Genomic DNA, 27,032 nt, shown 5'->3' with positions numbered 1-27,032 from the left:
GCACCATTTTTTACTATTTGTATATTTTGGCACACAGAGGAATTGGTGTTCACTGGGTGCAGTTTACCCATTTCTCTTACTAAATAGCATTCTGTCTGTGCTGGTTAATGATGCTGCCCCAGGCTGGTTATCCCATGCTGTCTTAGGTTGGAAGATTTACCTGGGGGTGTGTGCTCCATCCCCATCTGTCAGAGCTGGGGCAGCTCTCTGCTGTTCCTGGGGCAGTTGTTTCTTTGTCTCTCCCCCAGCCAACCCTCCCTGCAGGAGATCTCTGCTGTCCATGGCCACTGAGTGTCCCTGCAGGGCTGATCCAATGCCAGCATCCCATGGGGAGATGCTCCGCCCAGGGGAGGAGCCAAGCATTCCTACCTGGGCACAATCTGAGCCTGGCACAGCACAGCAGCCTTTGCCCCCTGCACTGCCAGAGGAGCAGCTTTCTGCTGCCCTGCATGGCCAGAGGGAGCCCAGGCCCATCTGCAGCAGCCCTGGAGCTGCAGAGGAAAACTCCCCCCTTGTGCAGGATCCCTGCTGCAGCAGAGCCACAGCTGGCACTGCAGGAGGGCTGAGCCCCCCTGGCATGGGGCTGGGACACCCCCTGACACACAGGGGGCAGGGACTGCTCTGACTCGCAGTGATTTGTTTTCTTTTTTTGTACTATTGCATTTGTATTTTTAATTTTCCTAATAAAGAACTGTTATACCTACTCCCATATCTTTGCCTGCGAGCCCCTTAATCTCAAAATTACAATAATTCAGAGGGTTTGCATTTTCCATTCCAATTAAAGTTCCTGCCTTCCTCAGCAGATACCTGCCTTTTCAAACCCAGACTCAGTTTTTCTCTTGTTCAGGTTGTGCTTTCCTGGGTCAGGGTCACAGATGCCCAGGCTGTAGTTCCCTTTTCCCACTCAGAGCTGATTTCAGTGCCTGAGTTGTCTTTATCAGTTTCATTCTCATCCTGGGAGTTCTCCAGATGTCCCCTGGCCCTTAAATCCTGCATTGCCTGTGCCCACTGCCCGTGGCTCATCCTCCTTCCCAGGCTTTGTTAATCTCCCCCTGAGCCTGGATCACTGAAACAAGGCCAGCCCTGAGCCTTAACAAGGCAATTCCACTGAGCAATTTGCTTTTCCAACACCTGGACATCACTCAGAGCTCATTGGCTGCTCGGTTCCGTGGATTCAGTCTCCCTCCTCTTGGTTAGGCTGGAAAATACACAAAGATCAAACACTAAAGAACACCCTCCTTAGGAAAATGTGACATGTCCCACATTTTGCACCATTCCTGTGAAAAATGCGTATTTTATGATTGGCTTTTGGCAAATTTTCAAATTAATATTATATGGGTTATGTTAGAAAGTTATGCTGTGTTAATTCTCTTAAGTAGTGTGTTAAATATAATTTTAGGTTATAACAAAATGTTAAAATGGAAACTATGCTATGTAAGGTACTTTTTTAAAGAAAGGACTCGCACTGAGATGGCAGCCACAGGACACCTGAATCTTTCAGAGAAAGAGAATTTATTGCTCCATTATCAGCACAAACGAACTTCTTCCTGCCTGCTCAGCCCTGGAGACGCCGTCAGGATCCAGAGGAAGGAGCTGACACTGCCCAGCCAGAATCCTGTGTTTGAATGGAATTTATGCATCATGGATGAGCTGTATGAACATGCAACAGGCTGTTGCTTTTAAGGGTTAATCCTCTGTTAATGTGGGGCCATTTTGGGCTTATTTTGTCTAGAAAAGGTACCTGGAGTGTCCATTACTCTTTGTTTTTATTGTCTCATATTGTCCTAATCCAAATTGTCCAAATTATTATTACTCTAATTATATTACTATTTTTATAACCATTGTATTACTATTAAACTTTTAAAATTTAAAAACAAGTGAGTGGCATTTTTCACAATTCCCAGCTGGGGGTTCTGAGGCAGTCACAGTTCCTCTGCTCTCCTGCAGCCCCTCCCTGGAAAATCCTGAATGCCCTTGCTGGGACACAGGACTCTGCTCCCCCATTCATTGCCAGAGCATTTCCTGGGGTTTTCCCACAGCTCCTCAGTCTTTGAGCCCTGGTTTAATCCAGCACTGCTGATACCCCATTTCCACTCCCCAAATTCACCTCTGTGCTGTCCCTTCCCTGCAAGAGGAGGGGGGAAGCCAGTATTGTCAGAAATCCTCAGAGAGGCTGGGACATTCATGGCTGGGGGTAAGTCAGCGGTGCTGGGAACAGATTTCCCTGTTCACTCACACATTGGGATGCAGAGATGGAAAACGCTGCTAGGGGAAGCCACAGGCTCTGGGAGTTACCTTGGACTTTCCCAAAGACAAGAGTGGGCACCAATTTTAGGTCATTTTATTAAATATTCTCATTAGCAATGCTGGGACAATAATCAGAAACGTGCCCAGGGAATGAGGATTGGGGAATCCTCCTCCTCCTCCTCATGGAGGAAAAGCTGGCTGCTCCCCAGCGCTGGAGTAAAATGGGAGTATTTAAGGAGTAATAAAAAGAGACACTAAGGAGCATGGCTTTAAGCTAGAGACACTTTTTAGCAGACAGCTCCTTCTGCCTCTCCTTGAGCTGTTCCTCCTGCTTTGTCCTGGGAAAATGCCAGCTCTCCTCCAGGCCTGAAGTTCTCCCTATGCAGCATATTTGTCTTTATTCTCTTTATTTCCTCAGGCAGGTGACAAGCAGCTTTCCAAGGCAGGTAAAGTTTAATGGAATGGAGCAGCAAAGGCTCTGCCACCCCTGCACAGGAAGGGTGGGAAGTTCTGCTTAAACCAACCCCAGGTGTGCCAGGAGAGCCAGCTCAGCTCGGCCTTCCCTGCTCACCTCAGCCCTGAATTTTAACACATCACTTTAAATATTTGTGTGTGACCATGGAAAGGTGAAATGGTGCAAAATGAGCTCTGTGCTCAGGGTGTGAGAGCTGGAATGTCCCTAGAATGCCCTTGGAATGCCCAGGACAGAGATCAGGCCAGGACTGACCCAGGGAGGTTGAGAGAGAAGCTCCTGATTCCCAGGGAGAGTGAGAAATACAGAGACCCAAAGAAATAAGAATAATTAAGCATTACCTGCCTTGGAAAGCTGCTTGTCACCTGCCTGAGGAAATAAAGAGACTAAAGACAAATATGCTGCACAGGGAGAACTTCAGGCCTGGAGGAGAGCTGGCATTTTCCCAGGACAAAGCAGGAGGAACAGCTCAAGGAGAGGCAGAAGGAGCTGTCTGCTAAAAAGTGTCTCTAGCTTAAAGCCATGCTCCTTAGTGTCTCTTTTTATTACTCCTTAAATACTCCCATTTTACTCCAGCGCTGGGGAGCAGCCAGCTTTTCCTCCATGAGGAGGAGGAGGAGGATTCCCCAATCCTCATTCCCTGGGCACGTTTCTGATTATTGTCCCAGCATTGCTAATGAGAATATTTAATAAAATGACCTAAAATTGGTGCCCACTCTTGTCTTTGGGAAAGTCCAAGGTAACTCCCAGAGCCTGTGGCTTCCCCTAGCAGCGTTTTCCATCTCTTCTGCAGGCAATTATTCATCTCCTTGGTCTGATTATGGCTCTCATTATTATCCATCCTCTCCTATTTGAGCAGCAATATCCCATCTGTGCAGTGGCAACTGTTTCATTGCCTTATTCCCTGCATTTAGCATGGACCATCCCTATTGGAAATCCAGATAATGGATGTGCTGGATGTGCTTTGGCTGCTCATTTAAATGGCCTTTAAATCCTGCCCATCCCCTCCATTTCTCCCTTTATCCCTTTGTGCCCTCATGAACTTTGAGATTCAGTTTTTAATTTCCTTTAAGGAGCTCAGCTGAGCCTGCCCTGCCTGGGGCTCCAGCACCTCCCTCTGCTCTGCCTCTCAGGTCAGTTATTTCCTCCACTCATTCCAGATTTACTCCTAATCCCTTTCTGGGAAGGATTTGTTACCCCAAGACCCAGTTCTAAAAGGGTTTGCCAGTGTGGGCTCAAACAAATTGGGGATTTATCCATGTCCAGCTACCTGAATCCTGCCAAAATTTCCCAATAAACCCTTGGAATTCCTCACTTTGAGCCTCTGAAATTCCAGACCTGCCTGAGGGCTTGGGCTCTTTGGCAGCATCTCCCTCTCTCCCTTTTCAATCACCTCAGACTCAGTTATTGGGAAGGATGAAAGTTTGACAAGAAAGTCTCACAGACGTGTGTGCCTGGCAGAAAGATTTTTAAATGTAGAGTCTGAAGAAGGAATAGAAATGAAAGCAAGTTTTGATATAGAAGAAAAGAATTGCTGAGCCAGCCTTACTGGATAACCTAGGAAGAAAAGGGTGTGTTAGTTAGAAGAGGGTCTTATTATTATTCTTATTATAATATTAATTAATATAATATTCTTATATTATATATCCTTATTCTTAATATAATATTATTAAAAGTCTTTCTTTGCTACTACTACTACTACTACTATTATTATTATTATTATTACTATTATATTTTATTTTTATTCCTTAGAGCAAAGGATAAACCCACCCCAAACAAGAAGATGTTTTTACCAAGCACAAAGAGGACACAAGCAAACAATTCAGCCAATGTGGCAAGTAGAAAAAAGGTCTCAGAATTTTCCACTGCAAGAAAACTGAAAAACAACTTCTAGCTGAAGCTGACTTAGTGATTGGAGAACAGTGACATGAATATGGTAATTACAGCAGTTATGATGGGCTACAGGTAACAGTTAAGGCATAGATTGGTTCTGCTGTATGAAGATGCTCAGCACAGAAAAGTCTATTGTTGAAAGCGAAGGGAGCCAACCCATCTTGTTGTTGATCAGCATCGACTCCGATTTATTGATCAAATCAGTCACCCTTTATAATAGTGTTAATTAACTTCATGCATATTGCAAAATTCGAGCTCACGATAGGTTACAGAGAAAACTCTAACCCCTCCTTTTGTTTTACAATACCTGTGGTTTGTTTATTGAAAACAGGACCAGCGTTCTCACTGTGATATGAAAAGTTCTCAAAACCTTCATATCTGTTCCCAGAGCAGCCAAGGACTGTTATGAGAAGACTGTCTGAGAATCCTGCTGTTTATAGAAAAGGTGTATGAGAGCGTAGTTATTTACAAAATCAAGCCTGGGAACTGCTGCTTTACAGCTGCCTTTTACTTTCCCATCAGCTGTATACCTTCATGGCCTCTTTCTTTAAGCCGTGCTTGAACCAGGCTCTCCACAGTCTATAATGCATTGTAACCTAAACTAAGGGTGTCCAGGGCTGCCTGCAGCTGGAGCTGACAGCTGTGGGCACAGCTCTGTCACCCACGGCCCTGGGCTGCTGTGACACCTTGGGTACAATAAACTGCATTTGGAGAGCCCCTGGAGCCCCACATCCCTCATTCAGGCTCTTACACTCAGTGGTTTAACCTGAGCTGACCTGTGAGTGTTCACTTCACGGCTTTTGCTCACCAAAATCAGAGGATTCTTTACAATTTTCCCCCCCTGCTTCCCCAAGCCCTGCAGAAATCGTTATCAGCTGTTGATCAGCTGCCTGCCAGGTACAGGAATCCTTGGGCTGCTCTGCTCTCGCTGTTACTGACTCACCATTATTGCTGCAACTTCTTTGGGCTTATTTATCCATGGCATGATCAAGTCTCTGCTGCTGATTTGATTCTCATTTATCCCCTAGAGGGGGAAAAATGGACATATTTCCACCCTCCACCCCCTCCCTAAGAGCCAGGAGAAGCCTCCTCTGATATTTCGTTATTTTGTCCACTTTTCCTGCTTTTTTTTAACCTTGTCATTTCACCCCCAGCTCCTTTTCTTCAATCAGTGCTGTTTGTTATTCTGGTTTGATTATCTTGTCCCTGGACCATGAAATCAGGGTAATACAATACCAACCAGAAATATCACAAGAGGGAATGTTAAAGTACAAAATGCTTAACGCTCCCTCAATATTTTGAAAAGAATATTCTGACTGGAGGGAGCAGAGGCTGCTGGCAATGCTCCTTTGAATTAATGCTGCTTAAATATGCCAAATTTCCCTTTGATCTCATTAATTCCAATCACAAACCAAGCGCAGCTTTCAATCTGAGCAGGGGTTTTTTTTCCTGAAAAAGATCAAAATGTGTCTTGTGTCCAGCAATTAAACAGTTTGTTTCTGAACTCTACCAAGTTAAATATTCCACTTGAAACGCAAGGGTAGGAAGCCAATTAATAAGAAGTGTATTAACCGTGATTTATGCTGAGCTTAAACACTTGGCAGTGAGGCTTTAATGGGATTTTGACTTATTAAATGGGTTGGGAAAAGGGGGAAGGCATGGGGGAGGTGACTTGGGGTCTGGAGCTTCCTCCAGTCTGTAGGACTTGCTTCCAACATTTAAAATTTAAATATAAAACCATAAAAAATATAAATAGAAATCTATAAAAATATAAATATATGAAATGTAAATATATAAGTAGATAAAATATAAAAATATTGAAGTATAAAAATTTAAAAATAACATATAAAAATTACATTTAAAATATAAAACCAGAGCCTGGCAATACAGCTCTCCTGGTGTGGTATTTCTGTGTGCTTTAACCCTGGACCTTTAATGCTGTGTGCATTATGGAAATGCTCCTGCTAGAAATCCAAGATGGAAAAAGCCTTTCCCTGCCCAGCTTTTCCCAGGGGGAAGCTCTGGCCCAGCTCAGCCTCTGCCCCCGGAGCCTTACTTGGACTTTCTCCTTGGGAAATAACCAGTGGAGCCCTCTGGAGAAAGGGAGAGCACAAAATCCAAAATATTCCCCTGTAATACAGACCTGCAACCAAAGAATTACAGAATAATGAAATAAAAGGGTGATTAAATCCAAACTTCAATCACCATTTGCCCACATAACCATCTCCCAGAGTGCCACATCCACTCTTTGGACACCTCCAGGCATGGGCACTGCAACCCTCCCTGGGCAGTGCCAAGGCCTGAGCCCCCTTTCCGTGGGGAAATTCCTGCTGTGCCCACCCTGAGCTGCCCCGGCCCAGCCTGAGGCCGTTCCCTCTGCTCCTGTCCCTGTTCCCTGGAGCAGAGCCCGACCCCCCGGCTGTGCCAGCTCCAGATCCATCCCCTGACCTGCCCCAACCACACACATTGATTCTTTCCCAAAGTTCAGCCAAAACTGGTGTTTGCGGTGTTTGTGTGTCTCCTCTCGCTGCCTTTACAGCATTCCCACCCAGCTGAGAGCTCCTCTCGTGCTGTGCTGGAGCTGAGAATCCCCAACAATTGTTATCCCAGCAATGGGGTTCTTTATGCAATATGTTACCAGCGTTTAAAAAAAAAAAAAAAAAACAGATGTTCAGGCAGCTCTGGAGGAGCACCAGGATGCTGTAAAGTTGATTCCTGTCATAAACTATAATATTTTATTTAACTCCCAGTAAAACTCAGCTGGCAAAGATACTTTATGGATCCCTATTAATGGGAATGGGAGCCATGGATCATCCCTAATGCAGGGAACAAATCTTATGGGGCTGCCTGTTCCAGGAGGAATCTCTCTGGAGTTGTGTTTGCTGTTTAACTCAACAGCTTCATCCAGGGGAGGGGCTCCTCCTGTGCTATGAGTGTGCTGAATATTGGTAAATATAATTGATAAATAAAATTTCTGCTGGAAAAAATCATGGAATCACAGAAGGGACATCAAATCCCACCCAGTGCCACCCCTGCCATGGCAGGGACACCTCCCACTGTCCCAGGGTGCCCCAGTGCCCAGCCTGGCCTTGGGCACTGCCAGGGATCCAGGGGCAGCCACAGCTGCTCTGGCAATCCCAGCCCAGCCAGGAATTCCCAATTCCCAATCTCCCACCCATCCCTGCCCTCTGGCACTGGGAGCCATTCCCTGGCTCCTGTCCCTCCATCCCTTGTCCCCAGTCCCTCTGCAGCTCTCTTAAAATGTCCCAGGTTGGACACTGGGGCTGGGACACCCTGGGACAGTGGGAGGTGTCCCTGCTATGGCAGGGGTGGCACTGGGTGGGGTTTAATGTCCCTTTAACCCAAACCAGTCTGGGATTCTGTGACCCTCAAGCTGAACTCCCCCCACCCCCCCCCCCCCAGTGATCCCAGCAGCCCCAGTGGCTCTGAGGGATGTGCAGGATGTCCCCAGGAAAGGAGCTGGGAAGGACAAGGGCTCTCTGTGCCACCCTTTCCTGACAGCAGAAAAAGAGGGAACAGGGATGGAAAACATGGGATTAAGCAGCTAATTTGGCACAAGATGGGCTGTGTGCCCCTATGGGGACTTGTGAGCCCCAAACACTGTGAGAAGGGCACAGTGCTGAGCCCCGCGGCACCGAGGGACAGCCCGGGCACATCCTGCCTGCTGTGGAGCCGGAGCAGCTGGGGTGGAGGGGCTGCCTTTTCCAGGTTCCCCTTGCTCACGGGTTTCCCTGGATGCGTGGAGTGTCCCTTTGGGGACAGCTCCATCCCAAAGTGTCCCCAATCCAGAACTGCTCCAGCTCCAGGGCTGGCTCCTGTCCCCAGCCTGCTCCATCCCCGGGAGGCCGTGTGGCACTGTCACATTTTCGGAAAATTCCCTTGGCCAGCATTTTTCTCCTGTGAAGCTGAGAAGCCTCAGAGAAAAATGAAAACAGTAATTATCTCATTTGCTTCTCCTGTGTTTTCCTTCTTTGGAATGTGTTTGGACATTGTTTATCAACTGGTGATTGTTTCATCACATGTGTTGTTCGTTGTTTGAAACATCACATTGTTTCAAACAATGTGAATTGTTTTGACTTAATGGCCAATCACAGTCAGGCTGTGTTGGGCTGAGGAGTCAGTAATGAGTTTTTCAATATCATTCTTTGTAACCTTCTGTTTGTATCCTTTCTCTATTCTTTAGTATAGTTTTTGTCCTTTAATACGATTCTTATATATTAATTCTTATATAATATATGTAATATATTATTGTATAATGTCTTATATATGTGATATATTATATATTATATCATATATATATTATTATGTATTAATCCTTATAAATATTATATAATATATATTCTTATATATAATTCTTATATAATGTAATTATTTAATATAAATACATAAAATAATAAATTAGCCCTCTAAGAACATGGAGTCAGATTCCCAATTCCTCTTTCGTCCTGGAGAGCCAGCAAATACCAGAGCTGTGGGCTCCGAGCTCAGAGCAGATCCCCAGTGCTCCTGACAAGGCTTTGCTCCTTCCAGCTGGCCATTTCTGCATCACTTGAGAGCACCAGGAGATTACACAGTGTCCTTTCCTCTTTGGGGTTTTTAATTAACATTTCTATTATCGAGCTTAATTAGCACAGCTCTGCCTTCCATCTGCTTTTCCCTGCTGCAGACACTTTGCTCTGACACCCTGCAGCCCATCAGGAGGAGTAATAAATGAGCAGTGCCACGCTCACATGGCACTGTAGGAGCCACAGCACCTTGGGGGCAACAGACAGCCACCCTACTTTATCCTGGTGTCGCCTGGGGGTGTTCCTGGTGCTCTGGCCACAGGTGTCACCCTGATATTTTCTGAAAAATATCTGAAATTCTGAAATTTCGCCAGGATTTCTTCTCCCGGGAAGATGAGAAGCCTCTGCTTCTCCCTGTTTTGCTGCTCTGGAATGTGGTCTGGAGATTGTTTATCCAAACATGTGAATTGTTTTAATTTAATGGCCAATCACAGCTAGCTGTGTCAAGGCTCTGAGGAGTCACATGTTTTTATTATTCATTCTTGTTAAGCCTTCTGTCTGTATGCTTAATATAATATAATATAATATAATATAATATAATATAATATATCATAAATCAGCCTTCTCAGAACATGGAATCAGATTCTCATCTCTCACCTCATCCTGTGTCAGAACTGAGGACATCCCTCTGGATGGCTCCAGCCCCTGCCAGGGGCTTCAGAGACCCTGGCACACAGCCCAAGACCCCTGTGCCTTTGATTTTGACCCATGGAAAAAAAATTACCAACCTTTATATGAAGAATTACAAGTCACGAGAGTTTAAGTAGAATGATAGTTAGCTTGTCATGGGGTGAAAAATAGATTTTTGGGGTTTTTAGAATGGGGGCTAGGGGTCCCAAGATGGAGGAATTTAGGCATGCCTTGTTCTTTCTCCTTCTTCTTGGCCGCCATCTTCTGCTGTGATGGTGGCACTTTGGGATTGGTTTAGAGTAGAGACAGACTGTCTAATATAGGTGATAGGTATTGGAAAATTATTGTAAATAAAGTACATGTAATTTTTAGTATAAAAAGACAACACCGCCGTGAAGGCAGTCAGTATGCCATGGACTGACTTGCTAGACAGACCTTAGCAGGTCAGGGAAAGAATGTTATAGATGACAGAAAATAAACAGCCTTGAAAAACAGAATAGAAGAATCCTGACAGCTTCTTCAATCTCAGGGCTGGGAAAAAGAGAATTTATAACAACTTGGGGTCATCCTGAACACAGAGACCCCGAGAGTCCTGGGGACCCTCACAAATGCCACACACAGGAGCTGCAGTGCTGGCCCAGCTGAGCCCAGCTGTGCCTCAGAGCCCGCCTGCATCCCTGGGGATGAGCAGGACCCATCAGTTCTGTCAGCAGCGCCCTGGGGTGCAGCCACGTCACTTCTGGTGGCGTTGGCCCTGTGCAGGGACAGCCCAGGACAGAGCAGCTCATGTGCAGCGACCTTTTCACTCTCCTGGCAGAGATGGAAGTGCCAGCTGGGCTCCTGTGAGACAAGCAGCTTCTGACAGCTGTGACCCAAGGTTTGGGCTCTCCTTTCACTCCCATCAGACCCAGAACTCCATGGATGGCCAGGACAGCACCCTCATCCTTCCTGCAGAGCCCTCAGTGCAGCTCCAGCCTGGTTCTGCCCCAGGCTGTGCCCAGAGCAGCTCCTGCATGCCCCTGTCCCTCATAGCCACCCCTGCCATGCTGCCAGTCCTGCTGCCAATGCCTGGGAATCCCAGGAAAAGGAGGTTCTGAATGCCAGGAGTAGAACTGTGGAACCCCAGAGAGGGTTGGGTGGGAAAGGAACTTAAATCCCACCCAGTCCCACCCCATTTCCATGGCAGGGACACCTCCCACTGTCCCAGGGTGTCCCAATGTCCAGCCTGGCCTTGGGCACTGCCAGGGATCCAGGGGCAGCCACAGCTGCTCTGGCAATCCCAGCCCAGCCAGGAATTCCCAGTTCCCAATCTCCCACCCATCCCTGCCCTCTGGCACTGGGAGCCATTCCCTGGCTCCTGTCCCTCCATCCCTTGTCCCCAGTCCCTCTGCAGCTCTCCTGGAGCCCCTTCAGGCCCTGCCAGGGGCTCTGAGCTCTGCCTGGAGCCTTCTCCTCTCCAGGGAACATTCCCAGCTCTCCCAGCCTGGCTCCAGCCCTGGCAGTGGCTCCAGGGGCTCTCTGGACTCTCTCCTGCAGCTCCATGTCCTGCTGTGTCCCCAGGGCTGGCCAGAGGGGCACAGGGGCAGGATTCCCCCTTTCCTGCTGCCCACACTGAGGGCTCAGCCCGGAATTTTGTGTTTCTGGGCTGTCAGAGCACATGAGCAGGGCACATCCAGCTTTTCATCCAGCACATCCTCAGGCAAGGCTCCACCCTGGAGGAGACTTCAGCCCAACACAGAGCAGGGAGTGAGACACAAAGCACAAAGACACAAAGCAGGGAGGCACAGCAGGAGCATTCCAGGGCCCCTCTGAAGGCACCAGAGCCCCTCAGCTCTCATTTCCCAGCTCTGGTGTCCCAGGTGTGAGAAGGAAGCTCTGTGTGCCCCCATCACTCTGCGCGGCTCCTGAAAGGTGCCTGTGCCCAGCTGGGGCTGGGCTCTGTCTGCAGGCACTGACACACCCAGAGCACACAGCCTGAGCTGTGCCAAGGGAAATACAGGCTGGGTATCAGGAAAAGTTTTTACAGAAAGGGAGATAAAGTTCTGGAATGGCTGCGCAGGGGGGTGGTGCAGTCCCCATGCCTGGGTGTGTTTAACAAAGCCTGGATGTGGCACTGGGGGCCAGGGGTGAGCTGAGCTGTTGGGGCTGGGCTGGACTCCATGATCTTGAAGGTCTTTATGCCTCAGGTTCAGCTTTTCTATTTTCACATTCTGTGCTGCTTTAGTGTGAGGGTCTGGGCTCCATATCAGGGGATGGTTCTGATGAGGTGCAGTTCTGAGCTCTGTGCACAGAGCAGGGAGACAAAACAATTCCTGCTCCAGCTGGGCACCAAGGACAAATGACCCAAATCTCAGCCCCAGAGCACAAACACCGTGGGCTGGAGAGAGAAAAACAAGCAGGGTGGGACTGCAGGGCTAAAGCTGGAATGGGACAATGAACTGCAAGGTGCAAATGGAGCAGAACTGATCCCAGGGACAGAGCCCGTGCCCGGCCGTGCATTTTGGTGCCATTTTGGTTGATCTTGGGTGCAGCCCTGGCTGGGCTCTGGTGCTGCCCAAGGTGGATCCATGGAGGAGATGCTTTGAATGAATCCCTGCTTTATTCTGGAGCTCCATCCAGCCTCTGCTCTGGGGCAGCCTGCTCAAGGCATCAATCTCTGTGACTCTGTGACTCTCTGATTCTCTGTGAGTCTGTGACTTTGTGATTCTGTGATTCTCTGTAATTCTGTGTGATTCTGTGACTCTGTTTCTCAGTGGCTCTGGGATTCTCTGTATGCTCAGTGATTCTGTGACTCTGTGGGATTCTGTGATTCTGTGACTCTGTGACTGATTCTCTGTGACTGATTCTCTGTGACTCTGTGACTCTCTGATTCTCTGCTCAGTGATTCTGTGACTCAGTGATTCTGTGACTTCTCTGACTCTCTGTTTCTCTGTGTGCTTGGGCCCAGACCCAGGGAGATCAGCAGTTTTGGGAGGGCTCAGGAGATGGATGGGATGCTCAGGATAAATTGCTCAGCTGTGTGCAGGCAGCCTGCTTGTGCTGCTGACGAACTGCAGAGGGCACGGAGCTGTCTGAGAGCTTTGGCAATTAGCAGGGATGACAGAGCCTGCAGAGAGCCCCTGTAATTTATCTGGGAGCTGGGAGGAGAGATGTGCTGAGTCTGCAGGCCCTGTGTCATCCCAGCCCTGCTCCAAGATGGATATCAGAGCTTTCCTGGGCTGACATCAGCTGAGATCTGCCTCAATGCCACCAGACTGGCACCAGGAACGTGTGAGGCAGGGCGACACTTGGAGTCTGTCCTGGATAAGTGCAGGGAATTACCTGCAATGAATGCAGTTAATTAATGCAGGTGCCAATTCTGGGGTCCCAGGGACAGGTGCCACCTCACCCCAGTGTCACCCTGAGCCTCCCAGGAACACACAGGAGTTATTTATGAGGGGAGAACACTGGAATTACAGCCCTGAAGGAACAGGGATAGCCTTACAGCTTCCTGCCACTAATTCTCACAGAGCTTCACAAAAAGCTTGGGTTTATCAATTTCCAGCGGTGGCCAATCCATCAGAACCCTGCTAAGGATGTGGGACTTCAGCACCTGCAGTGCCTCTCAGGTGCTGCTGAAACCTGCTTTCCATCAGAGGGCACGTTCATCTCAGGATGTTTCCTCCTAATTTGTCCAAAACTGAGCCAAATATGAGGAACCCTGATGAAATATCAACCCTGATAAAACATCAAATATCAAATAACCCTGATATAATATCAAAAAACCTGATAAAATATCAAACATCAAATAACCCTGATGAAATTTCAAATAACCCTGATACAATGTCAAATGTCAAATACCCCTGCCTCACAGCAGAGGGAATGGGGTGGGAATATGTCCTTTAGGAAGGGAAGGAGGGTAACTATAGATGGGATATTGGGGAGAAATTCCTCCCTGGGAGAGTGGGCAGGCCCTGGATCCCTGGCAGTGCCCGAGGCCTGGTTGGACAATGGGGCTGAGGCATCTGGGACAGTGGGAGGTGTCCCTGCCATGGCAGGGGTGGCACTGGGTGGGATTTGAGGTCAATTTAACCCAAACCATTCCAGGATTCTGTGATTTTCTGATTTTCTGAAAGGATGGTGAGTTCAGGAGAGAGTTAAGGAATAATCTGATCCTGGTTCCATGTATCTACAGCAGAATGGGGTCGCTGACACTCCAGGGTTTTTCCATTTGGGCAACAAATGTCTGAGCTGACAATCTGCTTAGCCTCTTCTCCAGGCTAAACACCCCCAGTTCCCTCAAATGCTCCTCAAAACTCCTGCTGTGGGTTCTCTGCCTCCAGCAGAGCCCAGTGCTGAATGGGTGCCCCATTCCCAGCTGGACACCGCAGATGTGGCCTGAGGGACAGCACAGGGACAGCCAGGCCCAGCCCCTGTCACTGGGGTCTGTGTGTGTGGGAAATGGGTGTGTAGAGAGTTCTTAGGGCTTGAAAGAAGGCTATCCAAGAGAGGGGGAAATGGGGGTGTGGCATTCACATTTTCTGGAAAAATCCCTTCACCAAGGGTTGTTTTCCTGGGAGGCTGCAAAGCCTCAGAGAATAGGAAAACAACTCTTATCTCGTTTGCTTCTCCTGTGTTGTGCTCATGTGGAATGTGTTTGGGGATTGTTCACCCACAGGTGATTGTTCCATTGGATTCTGCTGGGAGTTGTTTTCACTCAATGGCCAATCAGGGCCAAGCTGTGTCAGGGCTCTGGAAAGAGTCAATAGTTTTCATTATTATCTTTTTAGCCTCCTGTAAGTGTCCTTTCTGTATTCTTTCATATAGTTTAGTATAGCATTCTTTAATATAACATAGTGTTATAAAGAAATAACTTCGCCTTCTGAGAACATGGAGTCAGATCCATCATTTCTGCCTTCATCTGAGGGCAACACAAATATGAAATGTGGGAAATGGATTTTTGTAGAGAGTTCTCAAAGCCTGACACAAAGCTCACATGGTGTGGATCTGTATGCAAACTTTGAGACAAGAAATGCTGACTTAGAATTGCCATGGAATAGGACAGAGATTGTTGAGAGAAAAATGGAGCTAGAAACAAGTTTTTAAAAATGGCCTTGCAAATAAGACTGGATACTTTAGAGAAATAGAACTGTGAAAGATGCATTGTGGTGGGACCCACAAAGGGTAATTTTAGATTATTTGCTTTAAGGCATCTACAGCATGGTGCGGCAAAAGCTGATAGTCCAAAAACCACTTATAATGTATTATAGATAGGAAATAGTCAACTTCTGATTGTGATGGTGTGAATTACAACATCTGTATTGTCCCACCCTTCTCATGAGACTGAAAATAGAATAAAAGCTCTTAATAGAATAAAAGCTTTGGGGCCTCCCAGTTGCCCCATCTCTGGGTCAGAAAAGAGAATTATCCAGCACATGGATAGCACCCACATGGGCTGGCAGCAGGAATGGGATAAATCCCACCCTGCTCTCCCCTCCCTCCATCCCTGCTGCTCCCACATCTCCATGGCAACCCTCCTGCTCAAATTAGCTAATGGCAGCGAGCACCTGGAGACTGCTTAGGAAATCCTCATCCTCCTGCTTCTCCAGTTTGCTCCATTGCACTGTGTGGCAACAAACACCTCCTGCCTGTGCAGCAGCACACAGCACCTGGGGGCTGTGGGGGCTGTGCCTTGGCTGCTTTCCCTGTTCCAAACCTGGGTGAATTCGGGAAACCCTGAGAGCTGGCAGGCAGGAGAAATGGAGGTTTTATTTAGGTCACTATAAAAAGGCTCTGTTAATGCACCTGGAGAGGTGTAAGAGCCTGAATGAGGGATGTGGGGCTCCAGGGGCTCTCCAAATGCAGTTTATTGTACCCAAGGTGTCACAGCAGCCCAGGGCCGTGGGTGACAGAGCTGTGCCCACAGCTGTCAGCTCCAGCTGCAGGCAGCCCTGGACACCCTTAGTTTAGGTTACAATGCATTATAGACTTTTCTGTGCTGAGCATCTTCATACAGCAGAACCAATCTATGCCTTAACTGTTACCTGTAGCCCATCATAACTGCTGTAATCACCATATTCATGTCACTGTTCTCCAGTCACTAACAGTCAGTGCATTACAGTTTCAGCTAGAAGTTGTTTTTCAGTTTTCTTGCAGTGGAAAATTCTGAGACCTTTTTTCTACTTGCCACATTTGCTGCCTTGTTTGCCTGTGCTCTCTTTGTGCTTGGTAAAAACATCTTCTTGTTTGGGGTGGGTTTATCCTTTGCTCTAAGCCATAAAACCCCTTCTAACTAACACAGCCTTTGCCTCCTTGATTATCCAGTGGGACTGGCTTAGCAATTCTTTTCTTCTCTACCAAAACTTGCTTCCATCTCTATCCCTTCTTCAGACTCTACATTTAAAAATCTTTCTGCCAAGCACACACGTCTGGGAGACTTTCTTGTCAAACTTTCATCCTTCCCAACAGAGAGGAGTGCACGTTGAAATGGAAATATGGCTCTTACCTGCCTAGGAAAGACAGGTCATGGCTTGTGCCTCAGATCATTAGAGGGAAAATGAGCTGTTGGAAATTTCTGGTTGTTCCCTGGCTGTCCCTGGGACTCTGAGCGTCCTCTGAGACTCTCAGGGTGTCCAGCACACAGCCAGAGCTGCTGCTCCATCACAGGGCATGGATCATGGGGATGGGAAAGCTCTCAGGGAGCACCAGCCCCAGCCGTTCCCATTGCAATTGTGGCTCAGCCCTCCTGCAGTGTCAGGGTGGCTCTGCTGGAGCAGGGATCCTGGAGAAGGGTGCAGTCTCTTCCTCTGAAGATCCAGGGGAAGGAGAGGCAGCTGCTGTTCCTCTGGGGAATCCAGTGGAGAAGCCGTGCTGGTGTTCCAGAATCTCCAGATTATATCCAGGTAGGAATGCTTGGCTGGTGTTCCAGAATCTCCAGATTATATCCAGGCAGGAATGCTTGGCTGGTGTTCCAGAATCTCCAGATTATATCCAGGTAGGAATGCTTGGCTCCTCCCTCTGGGCTCACAGCTCCCAATGGGATGCTGTAGTTCTTATCAGCCATGCAGGGACATTCAATAGCTGTTATCAGCAATGTCCCCTCCTGAGGGAGGTGTGAATGTGGTCACTCAAAGAGAGAGATAAGGCAAACTGCCCACTTGACAAAGGTAATCTGCCCTACAGATGGTAATTGAAAACATTTTGCATTGCAATCCTCAACAGGAGGGAATCTCCTGATCCAGAGTGGGAGAGCTGAGCTGGGGAGGACTCAGGGAATGCAACCCTGGAGAACTCAGCTCTGGTGGAATAGCAAAGCCGTGGGTGATGTTTGTGGAGAGCTGTGGTGGGTTCTGGTCCCATCCTCTCAGAATCCCAAAATCCCTGAGGTGGGAAAATCCCTCCCAGCCCACGGAGCCCCAGCTGTGCCTGATGCCCACACCAAGGCCCAGTTGCTCCTTGGGCACCTCCAGGGAGGGGCACCCCAAACCCCCTGAGCCCCCTTTCCATGGGGAAATTCCTGCTGAATTCCCTGAGCTCCCCTGGCCCAGATGGAGTGGAAACTTGAGAAGAATCCCAAATATTTGACCAAATTTAGATTTTTTTAGTGCAGATGTGAACGCAGAACTGATTTCTCCAGATGTTCCTCTCACCCTTGGGAGCTGCAGCACTGAGGGACTCTCAGGGAAGATTCCCCTGGGCATTGTCCCTCCCTGGATCATTTTCTTTGCCTCAGAAGTTGGAATTTATTACCCATAACTAACAGAAAAACCAGCAAAGAGGAGAGGCATCCATCATGTGTCCATCACATCTCCTTAAACCCCATTCTCCTCTCATTGCCAGCAAATAACCTACAAAATTATGGGAAAATAAAACCCCATCATAATAAAAATTACTTTTTAGGCAGTTGGCAAAGCAAATTTCCAAGCAAGAAAAATAGAAGTCTGAGAAATAACTCAATATTCAAGATAGCAGACCATCTTCATCAGCCTGTGTTACCAGATTAAGTTGTCAATGGAAAATCTTGATTTAAGGCTTTTTTTCAGAAGTGCTGTGACTTAGATATTGAAATTTCCCAGCAAATAAAGTCGTACACAGGGATAAATCAGCCCCTTCTCTCAAAACATTTGCTCAGGGATTTAATTTGAAAGCTGAATAGCTTATGGCATTTATTATCAGCTCATTGAATGACAAGTTTAAACTTCAGTTAAATATTCAGCCTGCTTTTAATGCGACATTTTCGCTGCTCGTGTGCAGCAAAGTCTATTTATTATTCCCAGAATAAAGTTCAAATATGGAGAAACAAGCCCAGGAAGAAGAAGTGGAATATTGAGGAGTGATGAATTTATTTTAACTGCTCTGCCAGCTACTTTTAAGAACAATTACTCACTAAGATGTTGGGGTTTGGAAGATTTTGCTGAATTGGGGCATAGAGGGTCATTAAGATGGGTTGGAATTTCCCCAGGCCCCCATGACTGTTCCTGCCCTGTGAGAAGGATCCTTCCAGAATATTTAATTTATTCCCATGGGATCACATCCTGGGATTGTTGCCATAAACTGCTAAATTTCAGACAAATACATCCTTTCACCCTTCTTTTCCTTTAAAAGGATTTATTCTTTATTCTAATGAATGTGAGAAACTTTATTCTGCTTCCCAGCCTGAGATTTCCCATGGACACCGGAAATCCTCTTGTCCTTATGGCATTTATCCTGTCCTTCAGGGTAAATCCTTCCCTGGTCCAGCCCTGTGTTTTTCCAAGGCAATCCCACCCCTCCCAGCTCCTGCTCATCCCATCCATCCCGATTTTCAGCCTCCCCCAAGGGAGAAGCTCAGCTTGGGTTTGGTTTAGGCAGAATTAACTTGAATTTGGCACAAGGAGGACACCAAAGCTGCTGAGCACCAGAGCTCCTCACACATCACGGCTGGGATGGAGTTTTCATGGAATTCTGGAATGTTTTGGGTTAAATGTGGTGTTTGTGAGGTTCCCAGGATGAAGTGAGAGATGAGAATTTGACTCCATGTTCTCAGAATGCTGATATATTATATTATATTATATTATATTATATTATATTATATTATATTATATTATATTATATTATATTATATTATGCTATACTAAAACTATACTAAAGAAAGAGAAGGGATACATCAGAAGGTTTAATAAGAGTGAATAATAAAAACAGGTGACTGACTCAGAGAGTCTGACACAGTTGATGGTGATTGGCCATTAAGGAAAAACAATTCACATGGAACCAATCAAACAATCACCTGTTGGTAAACAATCTCCAACCACATTCCAAAGCAGCAAATACAGGAGCAGCAATCCGATAATTATTGTTTTCATTCCTCTCTGAGGCTTCTCAGCTTCCCCGGAGAAAATCCTGGGCAAAGAGGACTTTTCAGAAAATATCATGGTGACACCTTAAATCTCTTTTATTCCACTGTCCCAATGTCCAGCCTGGCCTTGGGCACTGCCAGGGATCCAGGGGCAGCCACAGCTGCTCTGGCAATGCCAGCCCAGCCAGGAATTCCCAATTCCCAATATCTCAGCTATCCCTGTTTGCTGAAAAATCTTCATTTATTTTAAATCTTCTTTTATGCAGAAAGGGAAAAACCTTTTGCTGTTTTACTGCTTGAGATGAGGCTCAATCTCCCAGAAACCGGTGTTCATTCTGTGGCCTGTGTCTGATTTATCCCCCTGGGAAAGGAGCAGGATTCATTTGGGAAACCTGGAGCTCAGGGATGTGCAGTTGGAAATGTTTTTTGATGTGTTCTGCACCCAGCACACTCCCAGCCCCACCTCCCACGCGGCAAACAGGGAATAAATCCATAAATTCCCATGGCTGGCCCCAGGTGCTGTGCCCACCACAGCCCTGCATTTCTGAGCTCAGGCTGTGCCTCTCGGGGCTCCCTCCTCGCCCTGCTGATGAGAGCAGCTGAGCTCCAGCCTTATCTGCAGAACACACGTGGAGAAAAACCAAAACCAGCACCAGGAGCCGGGCTGGGAGCACTGGAAATAGGAACCTGAGAGGTTTTCACTGAAGCAAGACCATGAATAAAACCCCCTGGGAGGAAGTGTGATCCCTGGAAATGAAATGACCTCCCCTGGCTACCCTGGCACGCACCAGAACCTCGGTGTGAGAAATGTGTATTTTATTTATATTTGCTTTTTGCAGATATTCAAATGAGTATTATATGTGTTGTGTTAGAAAGTGATGCTGTGTTCATTCTCTTAAGTAGTGTGTTAAATATAGCTTTAGGTTATAACATAAGGGTAAAATAGAAACAATGCTATGTAGGATACTTTTTTAAAGAAAGGACTTGCAGTGAGATGGCAGCCTCAGGACACCCGAATCTTTCAGAGAAAGAGAATTTATTGCTCCGTTATCAGAACAAAGGAACTCTTTCTATATTATGTTATGTGATGTTCTGTTATGTTATGTTATATTACTCCATTATCAGAACAAACTAACTTCTTCTATATTATATCATATATCCTCAGCCCTGGAGACGCCGTCAGGATCCAGAGGAAGAAGCTGACACTGCCCAGCCAGAATCCTGTGTTTGAATGGAATTTATGCATCATGGATGGGCTGTATGAACATGCAACAGGCTGCTGCTTTTAAGGGTTAATCCTCTGTTAACGTGGGGCCTTTTTTGGGCTTATTTTGCCCACAAAAGGCACCCAGACCATCCATAACTCTTTCTTTCTATTGTCTCATATTGTCCTAATTGTCCAAATTTTTATTACTCTAATTATATTACTATTTTTATAACCATTGTATTACTATTAAAATTTTAAAATTTTAAAAACGAGTGATTGACGTATTTCACACCAGGGCAGGATGTTCTTGGAATTCCAGGAGCTGTGTCACCTGCCAGCCCTCACCAGGCACTGCAGCACTGAATTTCCTGCTGGTTTTGATCCTCTCAGCTGTCGAGAAAGGCTGGGAGCAGTTTGTTTGTCACGGGCATTGTCACCCGTGCTGTGCCACAGCCAGGATGCTGCTGGCCCAGGGCACCCCACAGGAGGTGCAATTCCTCTTGGACACAAGGAAAAACGCTTTAAAAATACAAATAATTTGCATTTATCCCATTAAAATGCTGCACTGTGTGCCCATGGGAATTTCCAAGTCTGGTGTTGGAATTTCCATCCCTGAGTTCCCCCCAAAATGGAGATTAGGGCTGGGTTCACCCCTCAGAGCAGGGTTTGGTGTTCTCTCCTGAGCTCCCCCAGATCCTCCTCTCCCAGAGGGGAGCCAGGAATGATGGAATCAGGAAAAACCATCCGAATTCCTGCTTGCTGTGGATGAAGGGGAGCCCCCCTGCAGCTGGGCTCCATTTGGGCTCCAGCTCCCACGGGAAGCAGAATTCCAGCAGCTTCACCGAGGCCATCTCCTGTTCTGCCAGCTATTGTCTGCTGAGGTAAAATCAGGTAAATTAAATGCAATAAAATAAAAAAAAGAAATTAAATGAGGTAAAATCACATAAAAGAAACGAAATGAGGTAAAATAAAATCGTTAAAATAAAAAATAAAAATATATAAAATAAAATAACATAGTAGCAAATAATGTAAAGTAGAATAAGGAAAAACATAATAAAATTAAAGATTAAATATAATATAAAATGGAATTCATTAGGAAAATGAAATGAAATAAGGCAAAAAAATGTAAAATTAAATTTTGAAATTAAAATAAAACTAAGATGTAAAATAAAAAAATAAAACCCAATAAAATAAAAAATAAACAATAACTTTTAAAATAAGTGTTAAAATAAACAAAATAAACAGTAAGATATAAGCAATAAATTATAAGCAATAAATTATAAACAATAAATAAAACAAACCTGAAAATAAATAAAAACAATAAAATTTAAAAGAAATTTAAAATAAAATAGAAAACTAAATAAATGAAATTATATAAAAAATAAAAATAAATAAATTTAAATAAAAATTTAAATAAATTAAATTAAATTAAAAATTAAAATAAAATATGAAGAGTAAACTAAAACTAAATGTGCTAAACTGAAGCTGCCAAACGAGGAATGGGCAGCAGCTCCAAGTTCTGATGCTTGAGTACTCCCAAAGCCCAGGATGAGAGGTTCCAGTTGAGAGCCCTGCTAAGGGAGCAGCCTCAGGGATGTGGGCAGTGCCCTGGAGGGCAGAGCAGGGACAGCCAGGCCTGGGGCTGGGCCCTGGGGGAGCCAAGGGCCTCTCCTGCAGGGACCAGCAAAGATTTCATGGACCATCAGAATCCCTGAGGCTGGAAAAGCCCGCCAGGGTCACTGAGCCCCAGCTGTGCCCAATGCCCACCTGGTGCCCAGCCCAGAGCCCTGAGTGCCACCTCCAGGGGACACCTGCAGGGATGGCACTTCTCCAGAATTGTCAGAACCCAGGACATTGCTCTGGCTGCCCTGGGGGCTCCAGACCCTGGCAGGGGCTCAGAGACCTTGGCACGCAGTCACAGACACCTGTGCCTTTGATTTTAGCCCATGGAAACAATTCCCAGCTTTGTGTGAGGAGCTACAAGCCACAAGGGTTTGAGTAGAATGACAGTGAATTTGTCACAGGGTGAAAATGGAGAATTTTGGGGTTTTAGAATGGGGGTTCAGGGGGCAGGATGGAGGAATCTGGGTGTGTCTGTCCTCCTTCTTGTCCTCCATCCTCTGCTGTGATGGTGGCACTTCTGGATTGGTTTAGAGACAGACTGTCTGACATAGGTGATAAGGACTGGAAAATTATTGTAAATAAAGTACATGTAGTTTTTAGTATAAAAAGCCAACACCACCCCAAGGGCAGGGACTGTGCCACAACCCGACCTGCTGGACAGATCTCAGCAGGTCAGAGAAGGAATGTAACAGATAAAGAAAAATAAACAACCTTGAGAACCAGAGCTGATGAATCTCAACTCCTTCGGTCACAAGGCTAGGAAAAAAAAAAAGACTTTCTAATACCTCAGGGATCATCTCAACAACAGAAACCCAAGACATAATCATAATTTTGGAGTGGGAAGGGACCTCAAAGCCCCCCCAGTGCCACCCCTGCCATGGTCAGGATCACCTCCCATGTCCCAGCCTGCCCTGATTCCAGCCAGCCCAGCCCTGGCTCAGGTGCAGGCAGAGGGACAAATTTCACTGCAGAAGGACCAAAGTGCAGCTTCCTCTCTGCTCCTTTTCCTGCTGGCACCCAAAGCCCCTGGACTCCAAAACAGCAGAGGAATTCTGTCACATTTTCTGAAAAATCCTTTTGCCAGGACCTTTTCTTTTGAGAAGATGGGAAGCCTCAGCTTCCCCATGTTTTGCTGCTTTGGAATGTGATTTGGAGAATTTTTTACTCAGCATGTGAAATTGTTTTTACTTGATGACCAATGACAGCCACCTGTGTCAAGGCTGTGAGCAGTCACAAGATTTTATTATCATTCCTTTCCTTTCCTTTCCTTTCCTTTCCTTTCCTTTCCTTTCCTTTCCTTTCCTTTCCTTTCCTTTCCTTTCCTTTCCTTTCCTTTCCTTTCCTTTCCTTTCCTTTCCTTTCCTTTCCTTTCCTTTCCTTTCCTTTCCTTTCCTTTCCTTTCCTTTCCCTTTCTTTTCCTTTCCTTTCCTTCTGATGAAATCCTTTCTTCTATTATTTTAGTATAGCTTTAAAATACCATTTTCTTTTAATACTATATATATAATAAAATAATAAATCAGCCTTCTGAAGCATGGAGTCAAGATTCTCATCTCTTCCCTCATTCTGGGACCCCTGCGAACACCAGCACAGAATTCCTGATGCCATGGCCCTGTGCTGGTGTGGGACAAGCAGGGGACAGGGCGAGTGTCCCCAGCCCAGCTGGTGGCAGCTCCCTGCAGGGGACTTGTGGCTCTGCTCACCCTCACTCACTGCAATCACATTCCCACATCTCTTGTATTTCCCAAACAAAGGAACCAATCCAGCTGCCTATTAAAGCTGAAATGAGGCATTTTGAGAGCTTTTAGATTTATACAGGCAATGCCTCAAAAGAAATGGATGGCTCCATTATAATGAGAAAGAAAGAAAGAAAAACCTTTCCCAGAGCCCATTACAAAATAAATAATAAAAAAATAAGTCATTGATGTCGCCTGCTCGACAAAAAAATCTAATTTAAGGTTTATGACAAACATAACAAAACAAGCACGGGCTGCTGGGGATCATTCATGAAACACAGCAATAGATGAATAAACAGCCATAAGTAATGCAGGGAAAATTTGTTAATTAAACATTTAATGTAACCGAGCTCGTGAGCCGGCTGGGGCTTTAGCTGAGCTCTATTTTTAGTGCTCACGGAGCTGAGCAGCTCCTGTGCCCACACACAGCAGCGAGGGAGCTGGGCTGGGAACCCTGCCTGGGAAATGGGGCTGCCCTGGGCTCATTGCTGCCTGCTCAGCAGGGCTGGGGTGGGGGTCTGCACCCCAAATGTGCCAGTCCCTGCTGGGCTGCACCTGCACGGGGCCAGGGCTGCTCTGCTGCTCAGCCAGACCGGGCTGGGAACATGCTGGGACAGCTGAGCCCATGGGACACTGAGATCAGGGCTGGGGACACAGCTGGGACAGCTGAGCCCATGGGACACTGAGATCAGGGCTGGGGACACGGCTGGGACAGCTGAGCCCATGGGACACTGAGCTCAGGGCTGGGGACACGGCTGGGACAGCTGATGCCAACAGGACAGTGAGCTCAGAGCTGGGGACACAGCTGGGACAGCTGATCCCCACTGCCCCAGGGGATGTCCCAGCCCACGAGGGATGTCCCAGCCCATGGAACACCGAGCTCAGAGCTGGGGGACACTGCCCCAGGGGATGTCCCAGCCCATAGAACACTGAGCTCAGAGCTGGGGGACACTGCCCCAGGGGATGTCCCAGCCCCAAGGGGTGTCCCAGCCCACTGGACACTGCTCAGGGCTGGGGCAGAGGGATGGGATCACCGCTGGGGTGATGGGGTTTGCATTCCCAAGCTCTGCTGTCCAGGCAAGTGGGAAATGAATGCCTCAGTTTGCTTTTCCTACCCAGCTGTCTGTCTGTCTCCAGCCAGGGATTTTCTCATTTCTACCCTAGCAAACCTCTCCCCATCCCACTGGGAGGGTGACGAGAGGCTGGGGAGGATTGTTTGGCAGCTGGGGTTGAACCCCGGGCTTGAATCCCAGCAAACTGCTGGTCTGGGCTTGGAGCAAACCTCCAAAAATCAAGAGAATTTTTGAGGAAAAAAATCACAAGAATTTTGGGGGGGAAAATCACAAGAATTTTGGGGGGAAAAGCACAAGAATTTTTGGGGTAAAAAAGCACAAGAATTTTTGGGGGAAAAAGCACAAGAATTTTTTTTTGGGGAAGAAGAAAAGCTGTTATTAAACAGAAACAGTCACAAAGTGACAGTGAATGCTGCCAAAACCTGCCTGGGTTTCACTCAGAACTGCTGCCCAAAGCATCAGGGGGGATCTAAAGGTGCTGCTGTTTTATTTGGAGCAGGGAAAGCTCCGAGGTCCTGCCAGAGCAGCACAGAGCCCCCAGCCCTGGCAGGGCACAGCCAGGATCCATCCCAGCTCAGACAGCAGTGTCTGAACAGCACAGAAAATGAGGCAGGGTGAGGAAATTATTCATTTGCATTATTCCAAATGCCAGGCACGCTCTGCTCCCTCTCCCCTGCAGCGTTCCAGCTGTTGTGGAGGCCAGGCTACAGCTGGATGAGGAAAATGGGCAGCTGGAAGGGGCAGGGACACCTCCACATGCTCAAACCCCGGGAATTTGGGGCCAGAAATGTTAACGGGAGAGCTAAAAATAGCTTTGTCCAGTAAGCTCCCAGCGTTTTTGTTCTTTCCGCTGTTAGAAAATAACGCTTTTGTTCTTTTTGCTGTTATAAAACAAAGCTTGGGGGAAAGGTGGCTCCTCATGGGTGGCTGGGGAGCAGGGCAGGGTCTGGCTGAGGCAGCTCCCCATGGAGGCTGCAGGGGAATCTCTGCTCTGCCAGGGCTGCAGCAGCTAAAAGGGAATTTATCAGTTGATAATGCAGCATGGTCACAGAGACAGTGAGCTATAACCCAGGCAAGCCAACAAAATCCCAAATTCTCCCTTTGAACTTCAGGAGCCACAGAGGGGGGAGACTGAGAAGTCTCCAATTCCCAGCACCTGCACAAGCCCCACGTTTGGGGCTCAGTTCATGTGTGTGAACACACAGTTCATATTATGTGTGAATAATAAATCTTATTAAAAATCCAGCAATGGCAGAGTGGCCAAGCCACCACAAACCTCCTAAAGCCATCCCTTGTCTGCAAGGACTTTATTAAAGCTGCAAGACTTTAATGAGGTCATTCAGACTTACAAGATGTTTGGGAAGGAATTCCTGGCTGGGCTGGGATTGCCAGAGCAGCTGTGGCTGCCCCTGGATCCCTGGCAGTGCCCAAGGCCAGGCTGGGCACTGGGGCACCCTGGGACAGTGGGAGGTGTGCCTGCCATGGCAGGGGTGGCACTGGGTGGGGTTTGAGGTTCTTTCAACCCAAACCATTCCTTGAGTTTATGATTTTAAACAAAAAGTTTTCCTGACTCCTCAGTGGAACATCTCTTTGTTGTGTGGCTCTGTTGAAGCGCCACAAGCTTTTGGTTTAGGAACACCTTTTTATTCCCACTCTCTGCAGAGCTCCTTGTGCCCAGTCCCTGCTCAGCTCATCCCCCACACCAATCCCTGGATGGTTATCCCTGGGATTCCCAGGAAAGCAGGAGCAGCCCCAGGGAGCTGTGCCCCCACAGAGGGCAGAGGTGGCTGGGCAGGAGTGGGGCACTGTCACTGTCACATTTTCTGGAAAGTCCTCTTTGCCCAGGATTTTCTCCTGGGAAGCTGAGGAGCCTCAGAGGAAAAGGAAAACAATAATTATCTGATTTGCTTCTCCTGTGTTTTGCTGCTTTGGAATGTGGGTGGAGATTGTTCATCCAACAGGTGACTTGTTTTAATTTAATAGCCAATCACAGCCAGCTGTGTCAGGACTCTGGCGAGTCACAAGTTTTTATCATTCATTCGTTATAGCTTTCTGTCTCTATCCTTTCTCTTTCTTTAGTATAGTTTTAGTATGATATGATATGATATGATATGATATGATATGATATGATATGATATGATAGAATAGAATAGAATAGAATAGAATAGAATAGAATAGAATAGAATAGAATAGAATAGAATAGAATAGAATAGAATAGAATAGAATAGAATAGAATAGAATAGCCTTCTGAGAAC

This window comes from Ammospiza nelsoni, chromosome 6 (genome assembly GCF_027579445.1).
Source record: "Ammospiza nelsoni isolate bAmmNel1 chromosome 6, bAmmNel1.pri, whole genome shotgun sequence".
In the NCBI taxonomy this organism is placed as follows: domain Eukaryota; kingdom Metazoa; phylum Chordata; class Aves; order Passeriformes; family Passerellidae; genus Ammospiza; species Ammospiza nelsoni.
This window is presented reverse-complemented; position numbering follows the sequence as displayed.